At 36.7% G+C, this 20,643-nt stretch overlaps 1 protein-coding gene across 9 annotated transcripts in view; it reads left to right on the top strand.

The window, feature by feature from the left end:
* The window catches only part of Immp2l (inner mitochondrial membrane peptidase subunit 2), a 906,807-nt gene that overhangs the window by 408,473 nt on the left and 477,691 nt on the right, over positions 1-20,643 (top strand). The window lies entirely within an intron of this gene.

Raw genomic sequence — 20,643 nt, forward strand, 5'->3', positions numbered from 1 at the left:
TATGAATATTCAGGAAGAAGATAACATAATGGGACAGTGTGGGCATGTCTTTGACTAAATAAGCAAGATGTTCCATTGTCTTTGGAGAAAAAATTCTTCTGAGGTAATCCCATTCAGAGGTTCCCTTTTAGACCTAATGTTCATTACACGGCCAGTCGCCCAGAATCTCTCTGGTCTGTGCCTCAAATAAGTAGCAGTAAGTACTTTTATATTATTACAAAACCAGGCTCTGGTGAAGAGGCTCAGTGGGTCGATATGCCTTCCACCCAGGCCGATGTCCTGTGTTCAACATCTGAGAAACACAAGATGGAAGGAGAGTACCCACTCCTCTGAAGTCTAGTGCTTGCTTTTGTTCTCGCTCTCTTGCTCTCTCGCTTTCTCGCTCGTATGCTCTCCAGCTCTCTCTTTCTCTTTCTCTCTCCCTCTCTCTCTCTCTCTCTCTCTCTCTCACACACACACACACACACACACACACACACGCACACACACACGCACACACACACACACACACACACACACACACACACACACACCACACACCTACCTCACAATTTAAATTTTTACATTTTGAAAAAAAGACCAAATCTGGAAGACAGGAACACTGAGGAAAGGGGATCCATGAGCTCCTGAAGTGGACAGAGTGTATTGGTCTGCATTATGGCAGTTTCTCTGTAAAAGGAATGTTTGTCCATTAAGGAATGTTTGACTCTTCCAAATATACAGTTCACATCTTATGTGACTTGATTAGAAGAGCCCTTGTCTTGACCATAACTGCATTGTGCACTGACTTAGACATATCATAGGAAAAGGAACACGGAGTTATTCAGACAGATGCTGGTACCGCATGTACTACTGGCCTTAAGTACAAACAGCGCACACAGCATGACCTATGCTCATACTTTCACATCTCTGCATCTTCAGCAAGTGTAGTTGTCATCATATACATGGGCGTGAGTTTGCTTTGTCAGTAGAGTTTTCTCAGAAGGTGGATATTTTCTTAGTTTTGTCAGAGAGTCTTACTTGGCAGCATCGTAGTATCTAGTCATGGGCTAGAGTAGAAAAGGGTGTGGTGAGGAATGGATTTAGTTGTCTTCTCGAGCTATGATTGGACGTCAGAGTGTGCTTCTGAGGAGCTTTGCTGCACCGCATCCAGATGGGTTTCTTTCTGAACTCAGACACATTCCTAGTCGAGGTGTGCAATGAGGATCTACTTCCTCACTGTGGACAACAGCTTCAATGGCCACTCACACAGTTGTCCAGATGAAATTCAGCCTAACTTTCTGTGCTTCATCCATTGAGGAAGCCATTTTCATACCTTCACTTACAATCAGTATAACAAAAATGTGGAATCAAAGGAAAGAATTACTAAGAAATAACTGTTTGCCTTTTCCTATGAAGTAGGTAGGGTTTTAGTTCTGTATTTTGAAATTAACATGATCTACTAGCTTTTAGCTTTTCAGAGGGAATATTTCCTTAGTATATAGATCTCACACAAAAATTACATACTCTACCAGTTTGGCTACTAGGTAAAAGTATTATATATCTGAAACTTTAAAAAAAAATTACAGCTTTCCACTACAGGCCACAGTGCATGATAAGTTATGTTCATAAGCTTCCTGGACAAAGCAACACAGATGTCAGGATGTAAAAATAATTTTCAATGATGAATTTCAGGGACAACAATAAAAGTTTGGGGCCAGGAGTGTTGTTCATCTAATGGAGGGCACCATGTTCTGTCCTCAGGTAGGGAGCATTGTCCCATTTTAAACCGTTGAGAGAAAAGGGCTTTATATTTTAAATTGAAAGCTAATAAATGCTCTTTTTCTCATTAACACGCATGACCTCTGTGGTTTATGGTCTCATGCACACTGGCCCACTTTCTCAGTCTCTGTTAATGATGTTGAGAACCTCTGTTTAACATGAATTATTTTCTAAGCAAATCCTTGTAAATTCACAATAGATGTTAATTGCAGTGGTCTGCCCAGGAAAGACAACTATCAAAATTAACTCAGTGTTTTGCACTTTTTCTGTTTTTTTTCCCCCTGACATGTGTATCAGTTGATTGAATTTGTGGACTTTATCCAGACATTTGTTCTGTCTCTGCTACTGTGAAATGGCAAGAGTTTTTATGTTATTTTATTTTTATTTCAAATAAGCTCCATGCTGTCAAGTTACAATCATTAGACCTGGGAAAAGAAAGACTGGTGAAGGATAACTAAAAATTGGGTTTATAAAACTCTCTTGTATTTTTATGTTCTTTGTAATTAGTGGTAGATTTAATTTTATATATACATAGATATAAAGATATAGATATATAATTTGCATGATTGGAAGTGAAAATATATATACATATATATATGTTCCTTTGAGGTAATTTAATATAAAATTTAAGTCTAAATTTGAATTTGGATTTAACTTCAAACTAATATTCGAGTCCTAGAAGATAGCAAATGAACCCAGACGTCTGTGTTCTCAATGGCTGAACTGGTAATTAGTTCTTCAAGTTTCCAAACAAGAGAATTTAGGTAAAAAGAAGAAATAATGTATAAGCTTTAGAACAAAGCGCCGATAGAGGTATTAAAACATCACATGACTTGAGTTCTAGATTTTAACATAAATGTGGTCAACAGAAGCTTTGATGTTCCTTTCTTTATTTTAACCCACGAACTGGCAATAGTTTAACTTTTTTATTAAAGGTGTCATTCTAGTGAAATCTCTCACCAGAAGTTGGTCTTTAGAAGGTGGTCAGAAATGAGAGTGGCCTGAGATCCCACTTGAGGCCGTCTTTCAGGGGAGGACAGTTGAACTCTTGGATTATGCAGATTGCATTGTGAGTAGCTACTTCCACAACTGAAATGAATTGCAGGTGAGAACCCTGAGACATAGGTGAAGTGAGCTTTCCTGGTACTCCTTGTGACCGAGTGTGTGTGGTAGGTCAAGTGTGTGTCCAAGTAGCAGTGAGCTGCTTTCAGAGATTTGTCTTGAAATGCCAGTTGTTTGCCTTAGCATAGCATTTCCCTTCTCTATTAATGGAGCATGTGCTCCAAAACATGTGACAGATGTGCAATGTCCATGTGTGACAAGGTCTCCTCTATACTATACATACACTTCTTATAACAAAGCCTTCGTCATCAAACGAGTTTCTTATTCCAAAATCTCTGATATCACCTACCAGCTTGTTAAAATAAAGAACGTTTTAATAACCTATAGTTTATCAGGTGACCCATATGCTTAGGAAACTGAAAACTTTTTTTCCCTAAATTTTGGAGACAATAAATCAGGTTTATATTAAATGAAATCCTTATCTTTCACTGGAAAACTGAATGTAAAAGTGGTTTATTTCTACCCTGTCATTTTTTCTATGGCAGTCAGAATTTTTCTGTTCTTGATAAATATTCCCATTTATTCCCAGTAATGGTCTTCTGGCTTTTGATGTGAGAGTGTGTGTGTGTGTGTGTGTGTGTGTGTGTGTGTGTGCGTGTGTGCGCGTGCTTCATTCTAATATTTCAACAGGCCACACAGGTAGGTCCTGGTCTACCATACTCAGTTGAAAACATGTATCAGTTGATATCCTTGAAGTGTCTTTAATGTGTTTTTAAAAGCCTTGTGGGCCTGCAGTGGTGAGAAAGAGAACTGGAAACGAGTAGCCAAGAGAGATGCTGTGAGACTTGCTCTACAGAGCTAGGACTTAAATTGTAAAGAAGTAAAGCAGAGAAATTTCAGTGGTGTATTAGGAAGACAAAATGACATAAAGTAAATGCAAGTATAGTATGCTATGTGAATCCACTCTAATAACATACAATGTATTATTAATACTTATTTTACACAGCAATGATAGAATTCTCTGTTGTATGATTGGAAGAGAAATGTATATATGGAGGTATAAACATGAACAAGATTTTTTGTTTCTGAAATATATAAATACATAGTATTATTTCTGAGCAAATAAATTACATCTTCAAAGTTAATTGTTTAAAATCAGAGATCACGTAGGATGATAACATTAGGGGAAAGGAGCTGTTTAAGTGTTAATGTGTTCTTTTTTTTTTTTTTTTTACTCTCCCTCTTCCCCTGTGTTATTTACAGTCAAGTGTAGGTGAAGACATTGCAGTTAGAAGTGACAATCTGATACTCTTTCAGCATCTCTCTGGGAGGTAAACAGTTTTTATTTGATTTGCACCAAAGTGCTTGCATAATTGCCCTTTTAGGAGATAAGAAGATTTTTCTTCTCAGGAGACCAAACAATCGTAATCTCTGAGAGAAAACTATGGAAGCATTGTCAGCACAAATGTGGGACAATCACTTGTTGTTGTTGTTGTGAGGCGGATGGGGATGTTCTGAGTTCTGACACCCTGTGACATTTATGAGTTTTGGTATTTCCAAAATTGCAAAAAAGCCATCTGGCCAAAATGGCTTGGCCTTAGAAACTTTTTAATTCTATCCAATTATCTTTTTTTAAGGTTACTCACAGTTTGCATTTCAAATTTTTATTGTTTCTACAATAGCAGCTCTAATAGTAAATGAAATGTAATGTTTTGAAAGATATATAAGGACTTTGAAATTCATTTAGAGATCAGAACCCTGGAGACTGAATATGTAAGCAGGAAATACCTAGCATTCACTCACCTGGGTCTGAACTGGGTGATTCTTGCCAGAAGGTTCATATTAGCCAGACACTTACTGTTTTATGCCACATCTCTCCCCTCCCCTCTCTTTTCTCTTTTACTCCTCCACCGTGAAGAGTACTCCATCCCTTCAAATGGGCAGGATGCCATCTCCTCCTAGGTCCCCTTGAGTCTCCCTGTTCTTTCCTTCTTGTCCCAGCAGTGTCCTTGTCTGGTTCCTTTTATCAGTGTTTGTGGTTGGCCTTCTCTTATCCCTTCTCCTCTCCCCCATGCTTCTTCCCACTCCTTTTTTTTTTTTTACATTTTATTATTTTTTTTATTAACTTGAGTATTATATACATTTCAAGTGTTATTCCCTTTCCCGGTTTCCGGGCAAACATCCCCCTCCCCCCTCCCCTTCCTTATGGGTGTTCCCCTCCCAACCCTCCCCCCATTGCCGCCCTCCCCCCAACAATCACGTTCACTGGGGGTTCAGTCTTAGCAGGACCCAGGGCTTCCCCTTCCACTGGTGATCTTACTAGGATATTCAATGCTACCTATGAGGTCAGAGTCCAGGGTCAGTCCATGTATAGTCTTTAGGTAGTGGCTTAGTCCCTGGAAGCTCTGGTTGCTTGGCATTGTTGTACATATGGGGTCTCGAGCCCCTTCAAGCTCTTCCAGTTCTTTCTCTGATTCCTTCAACGGGGGTCCTTATACCCCTTTTTACTTTTCTCTCCTCCCACGTTCTATCCTCTCCCATCCCCCTTCTTCTTTAATACTTTCTTTTTTCTTTCATCCCTATTCATTGAGCTCAAAGACTATAACCTAAGTAGGAAACTGAACTTTACGTGTACCTGGCTTGGTAGAAGAGTTAATGGAAAGCCTTTAGGTGGTTGTAGGCATAAATTTGGAGTTTCCTTCTTATTGATGTTCATAGCTTAGACCATATTACCTTGAAAAGAATAATCCTTATTTTCCTTTTCATATGAGTATAAGGTGAACCAAATTTTCAATAGGCAAAGTACTTCTTCATGGCTGTTTTGTTTTATAAGCTCAAACTAGTATCTTTAATTCAGAAGGTGATGTGCTATTCTACTTGAGGAAATGGAGAGTTATTACTTTTTTTTTTACAAAGCCAGTAGCTACTATTTTTGTGTCATCTTTTAGAAAAACAAACCAAACAAAACCAAATAGCCCTCACAACACACCCAGAAAATTCTCTAAATCCATCCAGGCAAATTGCATAATCTTTCCATCTTTTCATCTTCCAAACTGTCCAGCCTTTCAATTCCTTGGTAAATCTATAGAGAACAAAGTAAAGTCAACTGTGTCCCCTCTCTGGCCATTGATGTTGCTTACTACCCATTCACAGGGACTCTTGTGAATGGTGCCTCTGAGGAGTTGTGCTATTTGGATTCTTAAGGCTATCAAACTGTATATTAATTTTTGGACAGTTTGTTTTGACACAGGGTTTCTCTGTGTAGCTCTGCTTTTCCTGGACCTAACTCTGTAGACAAGGTTGGCCTCAAACTCAGATCCGCCCGCCCCTGCCTCCTAAGTGCAGCTAGTTCAGGAGCTAGTGCACCTAGTGCAGCAGTTTTTGTTTTTGTTTGTTTTGCTTTGTTCTTTCCTAATTCCTTTCTGACTTTTTTCAGTTATAAGTAAGACAAAGATAAAAAGTTTTATTCTTATCATTTGTGTTGGCGAAACATTTAGTTATCATGTGTACATCCCTGCATGCTACTCATTATTTTCAAAGCAGCCAGATGAGTGCTAAGTGTGGCTGTGAATGGAGAGTATTTTTAAAGTCTTCAGGACCCGATTACATTCAGGGGCATGGTATCTCCTTCTGTAACTATGGTCTTATTATTTTTGTTGTTTTTATTTTTCCTTTGAGAAATAAAGATGCAGGCAGTTTTTGTTGCCTTAAACAATTTTTACAAGTCAGTTGGATTTCATGAAGGCTTATGAATCCTACACTATTTATTTCAGGCTAGCAAGCAAATGATTTGAGGTTTTCTTCCCTGCCAATACACATAGCTATACTTTTGGTTTCATGGGAAACAAATATTACTTAGGCAGAATGAAAATCTAAGACGAGAGTGCATTCATTTATAAAACTGTTACCTTTCATCTTTTTCTAACTATGTGCTCTTTTTTTTCAGACTTACTTTTATTCATTGGGACATTTTATAGGATTTTACTTGTAAGTTACACTTCCTTTAGAACAACTGATATGTTGGTTCTCGGTAGATGGCTATTAAAATTTAGAATGGGTTAAGAGCCAGTGAATTATAGCACTGTGTAATAAAAAGCAGCTACCATATCTGCACAGAGCAGTCTCCCCTCCCCTTCTCACACTGACCCTGTGGCGCTATATTCACATAGGGCATAAAATGTCAGTGCTGGAGCGTTGCCAGGCCCCTGGGAGTGAGTGCCTTTGCACTTTATGAGACTGTCACCCTGTGCCAGTGCTGAACAGACAGAAGCAATAGAAAGGAATGCTTGTTTCTTCCAGTAGAAAAAAGCATTCAGATTACTCTAGGCAATATGACTTTAGCCACATTCTCTAAATACATGGACAAGAATGAGAGGAATAAAACTGTTCTGCATTTGAGAGGAGGACTAGCCAAAGTTGTAATGAATCTGTCTGGATTCGGGTGGAGTTAGGAGAATGCCTTTTTAGAGGTGGAATTCCCCAATTCCTTCATATTCAATCCTCACAAAATTATTTGTTTCTATTGGTGCTACTGGAACTGCCATGATTTTCAGAAACTAAATTGCCTTCAAATGTGTGTCTTCACCATGCAGAGCCCTGACATTGTCATTTACTATCTTTACCTCCCCAACCAAATTATTTTTTCATATCATTTGCACAACTTCTTGGCTTACAGAGCTTGTGATATGTGCCTTTCCTTACTTTAAGTGGTGTGGTCTGAAAGTGTGAAAGAGGAAAAGAAATGATGGAAGTCCATGAAACAGGGACACGTGTGTTGTGTGTAAGCTTTGATCTGTGTGAAGGCAAGTCATGATGCTGGTTGGCTGTGATCCAGCAGGTGGTGGTGAATCGTCAGCAAGTAAAGAACTTCATTCATACAGATGAGGTCATTGTGTAATCTCAAGAGAATTCTCAGTGTGCTAGTTATTACAACTTGGATGTGGAGTGTGACCTTCTTAAAATTAAGGTATCTTACTTTGCTTTAATACGATAAATTGTATCAGAGAACATCAGTGGGGGGAGTTGCTACTGTTCTAACAAGCCTGTTGCTACTAGAAATTTAACTGACCCTCTTCACTGTTATGACATTTATTAATTTGATTAGGTCTGTGTACCAATAATTGAGATTTCATGTCTTTAAATTTATAGTTGCATAGTGTGTTGAATTATGTCCTGTAGAAAAATATATAATGGTTTCCCTTTATTTCTGGTCTTACTTTTCATGGTTTTGGTTTTGGTTTTGGTTTCCTACAGACAACTATCATATTAAACTAATAAATGGAAAATTTCTGGAAGTGGTCAAATGTTTTAAACAATCTTTATTTTAGTATGTTGTACTTTTATTATTGTTATGGTTAGTATCTTACCATTACTAATCTACAAACTAAACTTGGATGCAGATGTATATGAACATGAATCCCTTCTCATCTAGGGGTTTGCTTAAAAGGTCTTCATTCATTCTTGGTTGACTCATTTCTAAAAGTGTTAGATTATAGAAAAATCACAGCTTATAATTTCTGGATTGTGTGCTGTCTTGAGTACCACAATAAAGGCTAGAGTCATACTGCTTTCTGTCAACAGAGATAGGAATCATCCCTTGGTCTATTGTAATTATAATATGTACTACCATCCAGGGCTTATGTCCAAGTGTTTCACATGGAGTGACCCACCACTAAGTTAAAGAACCTATGTCACTCAACTCATGTCATCCCAGACATTGTATCTCATTTCGCATTACACGAACAAAACTAGTATATTATATTTGTGACATAAAAGGTGAGAGAGAAAATTCACATAATAGTTAATACTGTACATTTTAAAAAGCTTTTGTTATGTTTCATTATTACTAATCACTTACTATATCTGTGTATCAGCTAGGAATTGGTATGTCTGGAGTTCAGGCATTATTGGTGGACCATCCTTGACTGGCACCTACTAAATGCACAGGCTTCTCTGATGAGTGTTGAACAATGCACTGATACATGTGTTTAGCAATGTTACCAGGAATGATTCTATTGCCATATTCATTTAGCGAATAAGAGTAACAGGTTTTCCTATATGGCCCATGACCTATCTAATCTAAGGTTCCTTGCTTCATTAATAGTGTCAAGTATGGATTCTAACTCAAGGAGTATACTTTAAAGCCAAAAAGTGTTTTTTTACTCCCACAACCTCTGTACCACCAATGCACCAGTATATCTTGCTTGCAGATTTCTGTGATGGTTCACAAGGTTCATATTGGGGTGAGAATGATGATTGTTTTTCTCCTCTACCACATATATAGTACCAGTTTATCAGTAGGGTGAAACTTATAGTTGGGCACCATCTTAATTTCTCTATATTCCATGACATAATTATGTGGTGTCTTCAGCAATAGACTGCCAGGGTGTGGAGGGTAACCAATAGCATTGACTGGAGCTTACTATGTTTTGGAGAACCCATGAGAACTCCTTGGCTTGTGACTTAAAAAATGTAACCCATTCCTAGTGCTGAAGGTTTTCTTTGGTGATGTGATGACATAAGATGTCTAGTTAGGGCATTGTCCGACCCATTATAAGGTAACATTATAATTTTTTTTATGAAAGCTTCTACAGTAGTTTGTTACTATATGGTTTTTAAAAGGCCTTTAATGTTAGTTATAATTTAGTGAGACTGTTAGGCTAGCAAGCCTCAAGGATAACCTTGTTTCCACCTCCCAGCCATGGCCTGTCATTTCTTTCACTTTTTACATTTGTAACAGGCCTGAAGACCAGAGTAGGCCCCCAGACCTTAGCACAATTTATACCATGATAGAAACATCTTTCAGGTCATGGAACACACCTAACAAATAAGAACAAAGACTATATAGTTCAGAAGATGTCCTGAAATTTATTAACGTTGCTTCTGTAGTTCCACTTCTCATTAACTGTTGTTACTGAGATGTGTCATATCAGGATGTAATTTATGTGCTTAAAAGCTCACCCTAAGAACAACTTGCAGGAACGGAGGGATGGCTCTGCAGTTTAGAATACTGGCTTCTCTTCTAGAGGTCCTGAGTTCAATTTTCCAGCAACCACAATGTAGTTTACAACTATCTGTGATGTGATCTGATGGCCTCTTCTTGCATGTAGGTGTACATGTAGGTAGAACATTCATACAAAATCTAGATAAATAAACAAACAAATAAATAGTCTTGTACTGCATTGGGTCTTGACAATCTTGTGTAATTACAGTCTGCCTAATAAAGATATTCTGTTGACTTAAACATGTGTCCAAGTTGTCTTTTCTGATGGACACCTCACAAGAAGGCTTGATTGAACGCATATGTTGGTACAGCAAGCATTGAGCTATTGAACTATTTCCCCACCTCATGAGGTCTTAGTGTAAGAAGTTCACACTTCCCTCTTTTTCCTATAACACCTCTTTACAACTGCTGTGCCATGGGTTTTCTTCTAGTTTCTCTTGTCTTTCCTGAAGTTAATAGAAACAATATTCAGCTTTGAATTGATTGACATAATATCTAATATCTAAATGGCCATTCTACCATTGTTTCCTGAGCTTGGGTTGATTCCTTACCATAATTGTAATGGTAGATGCTCATTGGGTTCTTATTTGTTGTTAAGATTTCTTAAGGGAAAATTAAACCCGTTACTCTGACATGATGGTGGACCTAACACACATGAACACACATGGGGTTGGGAGAGAAAAAGGAGAGAGAGACAGAGTCGGGGAAGAGTAGTAGCAGAAGATATTAGCATTTCTTGTGTAGAATAAGAATAAATTATTTTTGTGAAATGTGTGTGGGTTGCAATGTGCTATGTTTATTTAATGTAGGACATAGATTTAAAATGTTTACAAGTCAAATGTCAAAACAAATTCAAGCTTTAATTATTCTAATTTATATTTTCCTTCCCAGAAATCCTTATACTTCATTGTGGATTTGGAGAGTCAGCAGGTTTAATAATAAAATACTCAGGGTGTGTGGTCACCAGACACACTTTTCTAGTGTCCCCTTCTCTGGTGGCATGCAGGAGGCAGAGTTGCTTGTTTCTCCAGGCCTTAGGTTGTGTCTAGCTTCACTTGAGGAAGTATTTGGACAATAAAATAAGGTTTCTTTTGCAATTCTGCATCCTCTCCTGATAAGTTTAGCATTAGAGTATACTATTCCCTTTTTGTACTTAATTTTGTGTATTGACTATCTGCTACTTTTGCAACAACATACTAAGATACAATAATTTTGTATTTTAAAATATTTTTGAGACAAGGTCTTACTATGTACCTATGACTTGTCTAGAATATGCTCTATGTTTCAGGCTGGCCTGTAACCCACAGAGACCTTCCTTCCTCTGCCTCCCAAGTATGAGGATTAAAGGACTATTTCATTGTGCCTGGCCTTTAAATAAATATTTAAAAATAATGTGACATTATATTAATAAACTTGGGATTCCAAGTTCAAGAGAGCCTTCTATCCCCCTAGAGTTTATGATCACAGGGCTAATGATTACTGGGTCCTTGCCACTAAGAAGGGGGCTCAAAACTGTTAGTGCTTATTTAGTAGCGATATAATGATCCAATGAGCTTGTGAATTTGTCTAATGATGTAATCTAATAGGATATTCTTTTCCTATGTGATATAACTAAAGTGGGATCACAGCGATTTTCTGACTTCACCAAGAAGTAATCGATATGACTAATGTAATCAAATCTCCTGGGTAACTGTATGAAAATAACATCTTAAAAAGTCCTTTACACTTGTGAACCTCATTATGGAGCTCATTAATATCATAACTTTAAGATTTTACTGTTTTCAAAATCACAAGCCATTGAGCTAGGAGGGGTAGTGGCAAGTATCTGTAGTTCCGAATCATAAGTGGTAGAGGCAGGAAGTTTACATATTCTAGTGCTGTCTGGGTCTCAGAAGCCCCCATATCCCAATCATAGATCATTTTCTTGTCAATGACATCTATTTTGATACCTTATATGTTCTGACTTCAGTGATGTCAAAACCAGACTTTTTTTTTTTCGAATGAGATGACATTTTGTGACAAGTAACTTGTACATATTCTGGTTGGTGTTCCAAGGAGTCCTGCAGAGAGAAACGGTTGGTCTGAGCAATATGGTCTCATGTTGGGTCAAGTTTCCTCTTATACATAGAACACATGGTCTGTCGTTGCTTTTATATATTGTCTGACAGGATACAGGACTTTTTTGTCACCTTCGTGAGTGGAACATATCTGCGAGCTGTGGCATCTTGATGTGTTCTTCAGGAAATTCAAGAGCTGGCCCTGGGCTCAGAATACTCAGATACCATGATTTAAATATGAAGGAAAATGTACTTTATCAGATTTGTTTTTTGTTGCCGCTTGTTTGTTTGGAATTTTGTCATTAGTTTCAAGTGAAAATCCTCAGGAAAGTTTTCAAAAGAAATATTACTAAAGATTTATTAGAAAATTACCATGTTAATGTATTATATTACAGTCACTAAAACTCTTTTGAGAAGGGTGAATAGCAAAATGAGCGTCAGAGTTTTGCTTTCCTTGATAGAAAATGTATGCCAGTTTAAATTATCTTTAGCTTTAAAAGTTTAATTGTTGTGATGAAATATACTTCTTTAATAACCTACTTGTATTTTGGACCCCAGATTCTTTTTAAAGAATGATTGATTGATTAGTTCGCTTAAATTTATTTGAATTTTAAAGATGTGGCTTCTATGTGTAGTCTCGGGTGTCCTGGAATTTGCTCTGTAGACTAGGCTGGCCTCAGACTCAGAAATCCACCTGCCTCTGCCTCCCAAGCGATGGGTTTACAGGTATGTTCCACCACCCACCTTATTTATTTTTTGTTTCATGTGTCTCAGTGTTTTACCTACATATGTGTCTGTATACCACATGCATGCAGAGCACCTTTGGAGGCCAGAAGTGGGGCATTGGATCCCCTGAAACTAGAGTACAGATGGTTCTGGGAGGTTGAACTTGGCTTTTCTGGAAGGTGTATGGAAATTGCATAAATGAACATGAAGATCACAAAACTTTCTGAGGAGTATGACTGTGATGAATGATCAGTGATCACAAATAAATTCAAAATCATATTCAAAGTGAGTTCAGGGTGTTCCAGCAGTATTCACCCTTGGTGTTGCTTTTACCTTGGCTTTCTGTACACAGAATGTCCACCACATGAAATTTTAGATTGTAATCCGAGGAGAGCAATACCTATTGACACCCCAGTATTTCTGATTTTGGTGCTTCACAGATATAGTGCAAAGAAGAGAAATGCAGCATTCACCTTTGCCTCATCTGGTTTTATACTTATGTAACTTTTTAAAGTCTGTGGAACACACATGAAAATTTAAAAGAGAAGTGCAGTTGATAGCAGAAATAGAAGAGTGCCAGCCTTACATTCAAAGCCATATGCCACACATTTACATTGCATTCGAGTTTTTATGTACAAAATCACCCAGAGTTCCTAGGTTCCTTTTCACTTATTTGCCTCTGTAGAGACAGAGGAGAGCCATAGTGACATTTTGGTTTTCATATATTTTCAAAGGGGCTGTGTTCTGAAAACAGGTCTGAAATCAGTTTATCTTGAAATACTAGACTATCCTGACATAGAAGATGACTTATTGGTACCTAAGGACTTACGTGTATACATGTATTTGTGTCATATCTGATTAGGAAAGTCCTAGGAAGGTTTTTGTACCTTTATGAAGTAGTCATGACAGTTTTAGCTCAGCATCTTTTGTCTCTGGACGGTATAGCACCACATAAACCTGGCTTGGACCTTACTTTGTCTGTAGTTGGGTCATTCTCTTTCCTGCTCTCGAACTTTGTCCCATTTGCTCCTATGGCTGATGGTTTTAAATACTCAAGCCTGTTGTTAGTTTTAAGCCACGTCTAATTTACTTGCATTCTCTAGTTAGGTGATTAAATAAAGCTAGGTATGTTTGCATCCTCTGAGGCTCTGTTGGAATGCTTTGTACTCCTAAATACATAGAAGCCGATCCTATGTCTTTCAAAATTCTTATGATACTATTTTATGTATTGAACTTTCCAGATTAATTTGTCAGTATCTACTTTTTCACTGGGATTTTTTTTATGTCAAAGTATTTACTATGACATCATCCTGAATGGCTAGTAGTTGTTATGGCTTCTAGTACACATATCCCATTAAATAGTGAATGGATAAAATACATACGCAGGTGACACGGGTCATGATTTATCTTCTTGCTTAAAATCTTTCTTTGATGGATGCGGGAGAGATAAACCAAAGCTAAGCATGTTTTTAAAATGCCATAATGAACCCTATTAATTAATATTGATGATGCTTTACAAGTAAAGCTTTGCAACATGTTGCTGTAACTTATAAGGAACTCCACAACATACACAAGTCACTTGAAAGGCAACAATGATAACACAAAGTGTTCTTCAAAGAAGTCACTGTGGATGAGAGAGGTACTGAGCATAGTGACTTTCAAGTATTTGTAGTGAATAATTACTGAATGCTAAGAAACTTCGAACACGCAAGATTATCCTCCCATCCCAGCTTAATATAATGGGATATCTTCATTTATGACAATATTTCTTTTAAACAACCACTTCTTTTCTGTGCCTGCCAGTTTGGCATAGCTTTCTATGAAACGTCCGCTTCAGGTTCAAATCACCTGGATAAGATTATTTATATTCAAGGTTTTGTTGTTCCATTTATCTTAAATGATGTGTCATCTGAGCTACATTGAATAATAGTGCCCTCTCTAGAATTATAATGTGTAGTTCATGACTGTGCTCTCCTGAGAGCCCAGAGGTTGCAGTAGACTCTAAGTTGCTAGCCATGCCAGGCTGCCAGAGCACGGTGACTTCTAACTCTTAGTGGCAGGGCAGGTGTTGCTGTTTTCTTTCCCTGGTGCGGCAAAGGTAGTCACAGTGTCTGCCTGCTGGCAGAAAGCAGGGAGAATTCTCTTTTCCTTTCTCAGTATTCTTCCTCTTTTTATTTTTAAACAGAAAGTTCCTTCTAAGCTAGATTGTTTTGGAGACAGTTGTAATCTGAGTCTTGGAAAGCATGTTTAGCTGGTGACTGACCATCCTGCGTGCACAGTGAGTGGAATTTTGAGAGAGAGGTGCTTGATAGATGAGAACTATCAGATGGATATGGGAATGATTTCAGACAGAAAACTCTCTCAATCAGCTCTGGCTGTGGACTTACTGCGCACTTGGAGAAATGCTTACTAAAACTTTTATTTGTAACACTATGCATAGATTTCTTTCTTTCTTCTTTGTCCTTAAAAAAATGTATTGCTTTGCAAATAGCCAAAGAAATCCATCAAATGTCTTCAAGTCCTGGTGCAAAACTGAGATTGGAATATTTTTAAAGAACGTATTGATGGAGTTGGTTGGATGATAATAATAATTAAAATTCGAATTATTTCATTTTAATTAGAGTCCCAGCTATCAAGCACCCCTGTCTCACAGGTCTACTTGCTGTGAGGGCACGATGGACAGTTACCAGCTAACTATGCTTTCCAAGTCGGAGATTACAACCTCCTCTGAACAATCCAGCCCAGAAGGCATCTTCCGACTGGGCCCTGGTCTATGCTGGGCAAGTGAGCTATGTTCCCATGTCTCTACATATCGGTATATTGTTTCAGTCCCTCCATCACACACTCTCGTGGGCTATGGAATGCTCAGATAGGCTCGCGTCTTACTATTGCTTATGGTCTTCTATCTTTTTGTGTTTATGTTTCTTATTCTATTTTGGAGGAAGAAAACCATTTAACTTCTCTGACACTATATTCATAGTTTTATGATAGGATGGAATATAATGTAGAAATATTGTTACTGCATTTCTTGGCATTCCACCAGTGACTGGATACGCAATAGATTACGTAATTGTATGTAAATGAGGTCCAATGGTCTCTCTGAGAGACAGCAAGCAAGAGAGGGAGAAAGTCTCTCATAGGAGTCACTCTCAGAGGGAGAGTGTCTATCATATTGTTAACTCCTAGTTATGAAGTTTATTTTCATGTTCTATTTTTATTTTCATGTTTTATTTTTCATGTTCTATATTTTAAGCCAAGCCTGGTGTGCCGCCTAAAAAACATTGCCAGTTTTGAGTCTGACACTAGTAAAAGTTTCCTTGGATTTCGCCTAAGTTAATATGATTGTGAATTGCTACAAATGTTAGTAACCTTTTTGAAGTAGCATTTAGTTTACAGGAAAATGTATGAAGTATTGACTACTTGCTTCAGGAACAACATGGATTAAGGGAGATCCAATGGAAGAAAATCTAATGTTTAATGTAGCTTTTATGCTTATAATTACTTATTTTTATTGGTTATATGAATAAAAAAATATTACTATCAGAAAGATGTGACCCTTCTGTTTCTTTTATGCCTTTCAAAAGACTAGTAAACTGCAATTTATTGCATACACGGGTCTGAATTCATTTGCTGATATTATATAATCAGAACATATTTTGGAATCCTCAAAAAATAAGTGTTTTTCTATGAAACATTAAGTATTAAACTGCTGCTTTATTGATCAACTGAATAGCAAAGAGAAATGAGATAGCTAGTGCCCTTAAGTTATTTTATAGATAGAATTTTTTGCTTCTTTATTCCCTGTATTTTTTTCCTTTGTAACTATTAAGGATATATTTACTGTAAGTTTCTGACCTGTATTATACATTTGATAAATTGTTTTGGTATGTTTGGGTGCATTATTCTAACAATATCACTTCTTAGAGTTGAAGAACAAATTCTATCTCTTCTTCCTTGGAGACTGATATCCCAAAAGCCAGGGAGGTATTTATATGACCTCTCATGTGAGGATTGGGAAGGTCAAGTTTTACCCCACATTTACTTTATTATTTGTACCAGAGATTACTGAATGCTACATATGAGCAGCCCAACTGGAATTTTAAATTGATAATCCCAGACACTATCCTGTATGTTTTAATTATTATGGTCACGTAATGCTATGAGTTTTTAAAGATACATCAAGTAGAAAAGATATACAAAACTCATAAGGTATTGTGACATCTAAAATATCATTATCTTTGAAAATGGTATGGGAATGAAATGAAAACTATGATATTACATCATGGAAATTTTGATTGGTTTATAATATCTAGAAAAATCAGCCTTGGAATGAAGAGCAAAATGGCGGTGGCAGCGAGAAATGCAATTAGAGGTTTTCCTGCTTTCAGGAACCCTTTGTTGGAAACTTTCTTAGCAAACATAACTTTAAACTCTGCTGTTTTATTGTTAACTTTGTAATTGCCAGATACTGCAGTTTTGAATAATTTATGAGTCAGTGAGAGAAAATCTTTAAGAGTGAGGTGACTCTCCTTGTAAGAGGTGTAAGCATTTGGTCAGTGCTAAATTTTACCTTCTTGAATTTAACTTCTCATTTGTTTGGATGACCAAACTCTCTTAGTTAAAAAAGAAATTACACCTTTCTGTGCTTAGAAAAGCACAGAAAATAGGTAAGCGCAGAAAATGGAAAATAGTTAAGATTTTTTTTATTTAATCATTCTGAAGATGGTATCGAGCCAGTTATCGTAATACAGAGAATAAAATCAGTAATATATTTTAACAATCTATGTCAACATATTTCTATAGATTATGTTGAGCTTAAATATTTTGTGATTTCTGAGTAGTGTGTGTATGTAAAGATATCACTGATATCACTAGGTATCTCAGTTAATAAATATTTGTGAAAGCTCGATAGAGAAAATATATAATATAAATCTCTGTGTTAAGGTGTGTGTGTGTGTGTGTGTGTGAGAGAGAGAGAGAGAGAGAGAGAGAGAGAGAGAGACATATGGAGAGAGATATCAGAACTTCCCTTCATTCTTCATTCTTCCTAGGCAGACTGGTAGCATTTCAAAATCTCTATTATGTATTACTATACTGATAGTAATGTGACTTCATTGATAGTTTTTGTCTTTGCTGTTTTTCAGCACTCAATGTTAAGCAACACTGTGAAAATGCATGATGAGTTGATGTCACTGCTGTGTGGGCATTCCAGAGTGCACTTCTACAAACTAACAGGGCAGGTCAATTACTTGATGTAGTCAGGAGACACGATAAACAGGGAGATGTATGAGGCTGTCACCATGTAGCATGCCATACTATTTATAGTTAATTTTCTAATAAGTGGAAGGATTGCACTCTAAGATGATGATAAAAGCGTAGTGTGATATTCAACTAGTCACAGTCATTTATTATCCCTTCAAAATCATGTACTATCTATAATTGTATGTGTTGCACATTGATTCAACTGACAACGCTCAAGTTCATTTGCGTCTGCTTCTGAGCATACATTAGGTATTATACTCTGATATTAAGGACAGCCAGGACATCACTAGTTAGTAGGAGGTTTTCATCTCCAAGCAGTGACACCGGTTTTTGTAGGGAGTGTATCGGTAATCAAACTTCATTACACAATCATGATTATTCCTTGTGTTGTTTCCGCATGCTTCTTTTTCTGGAGTATGGAATTGGTTTGTAAAAAAAATTGTGAGACTATGCCATTTTTTTCTAAATAATTTTTGTGTGTGAGGTTTTTCTGCATAAAGATAAGTACTTCAATGGACCTTAGTGGCAGTATAAGCTTTAGAATTCTTTTCTTAGGTAAACTTCACTTCGACAGGTGATTCCATATGATACAGTTCAACTGTAAATTATGCGTGAGTCAGTTGATGAGTGCTCATTTAATCTCGTGATTGCTTAGGAGGTCCGGGAGGGAATTAAATCTTACTCTGTTTGTTGAAGCAGAAATCCTTTCTTTGCTGATACATTAGATTAGTACTTAAATAAAATCATAGCATGCTTTAAGAGCCTGCATTGCTTTGTGGGTGACAAAAATTCATCTATATGCGTTTTTACGATTTATTAATTGGTTTTATCGAGTGACAATTTTCAAAGGATATATGTGGCTGGAAATGCACTGTAAGCTTTAGACGTGGCTGTGATGGCTCCTCATGAAGGTAAATTTAAAAGAAACACTAGATACATGCTCAATATCTTGCTGACCTATACAATAACTGCATCCTAATAGGTCATATTTCAGCTCCTAAATTTTTGATAAATAGCTGAGCCTTGCAAAGCTCTGTCCGTGGTGCTGAAACCTTTCATGAACCCTCTCATGATATATGAGCATGTCTTACTGATAAATTCTAATGTCAGCTTCTGTGTGATAGTGATTCATCAGGTTGTAAAATCTGTTCTTGGGAAACACGTTGAATTAACAAGTTCCATATTTTGGTTTTGTTGAAATTAGCACAGCTTGTCCTTTCATTTTAAAGAGTTCATAGCAATTACCTTCCGCATTGTCACAACTGGCTAGGATTTAATTAGAAACTGTCAATGCTAACACAAAAGAAATGTCTAATATCAACAAATAAATTGATATGGCTGCCATGCTGCAAATGCTTACAGGCTGGTGACGTGCTGGTAATATGCACTCAGCCACTGTAAAATATTAAACACTTGATTAGGAACAGCACAACAGTTATTAATACAGAAGCTCCTAGCTGGAGAGAGAAGGAATTTGCCTATTAAAACTATGAGTTATTATTTAAGATTGGTATTTAAATTAAGAATGTTTTGCCTTTGTGTAAAAAAAATGAACTTGTTTTTGCAGAACTGTTTTTATTTGTAAAATGACTGAAACTGTCTAGCTCCCTGGCTTTTGTTAACTTTTCAAGTAAAATTCTTTAACTTTATATAAAGGATTTCAAAGTGGTAGTTTCATTTGATGAAGTGAATTCATTTTAACATGTGTTTTTAGACCTTTATGTTCAGTCTTAGTTGATTGCTCTTTATTGATGTATTTTACCCTAAATCACCTTCAGAACTCATCTTGGTTAATGAAACTGTTTCCTGACATTTTCATCAGTATACACCTGTAACACTGTTTAAGAGAGGTTCTGGGAGGAGAATCATGAGTTCAAGGCCACCATGTGCTACATAGTAAGTTTAAAGGGAGTCTAGTTTGCATGGATGCTTTTTTTAAGCCTAAACTTCATTTTATTTTACAGTGAACACTGGAATCATTTGGATCACATTGTTTTTATATTGAATAGAGAAAAAAATTGCTACCTATTCACATTTTATAGTATAATTTCAAAACCTTGCTATTAAATTGGGACATAGGATTAACTTACTGTGTTTGTGGTGGAGCAGATTATTAAATTATTTGTTTCATCATTGGAGCTCCTTACTTTAAATCTCAAAGAAATATGAAAATATGCTTAGATGAGTAAGCACTCTGAAATGGCAAAAGCTTTTTGCATAGTAGCCATTTCCAGATGACTGATTCATTATTAAAATTAGGGCTTGACTTACTTCAGTATTGTATTTACATCACATGAACCTAATAATTAAATCCTCATTCAGAGCTTCTTGTCTGAAAAAATCTTTAAACGAATTTATAATTTCCTGGGTGATTTCTTTTAATTAATATTTAAAGCGCTAAATATAATGCTATAATTTCTTAATATTGATAAAGTGCTGTCTAAAATCCATTTTATGTATCAGAAAAATGTGATTTCCAAACCCAATTAGAAAAAAATACACCGTTAAAAATCATTGGTACTTAAATGACTTCTAATCAGATGCTATTTCCCAGAAATTATTCTTTATTTAGAAACAGAAACAAGACAAAAGCAATTGATTGTAATCCAAAATGTATTTTTTCCTTATAAAAGAGGTCCACACACTCACTGTGTCTAGTCTACAGAACCTGTCCTTTCCGTTACACCACGTGTCAATTCAAGTTTATCTGGTCACTGCAAAAACTCGTGGCTAATATGTGTAATACAACACAGGAGGAGGTATTGCTCAGTT

The sequence above is a fragment of the Rattus norvegicus genome, chromosome 6, assembly GCF_021556685.1.
Source record: "Rattus norvegicus strain SHRSP/BbbUtx chromosome 6, alternate assembly SHRSP_T2T, whole genome shotgun sequence".
NCBI lineage: Eukaryota > Metazoa > Chordata > Mammalia > Rodentia > Muridae > Rattus > Rattus norvegicus.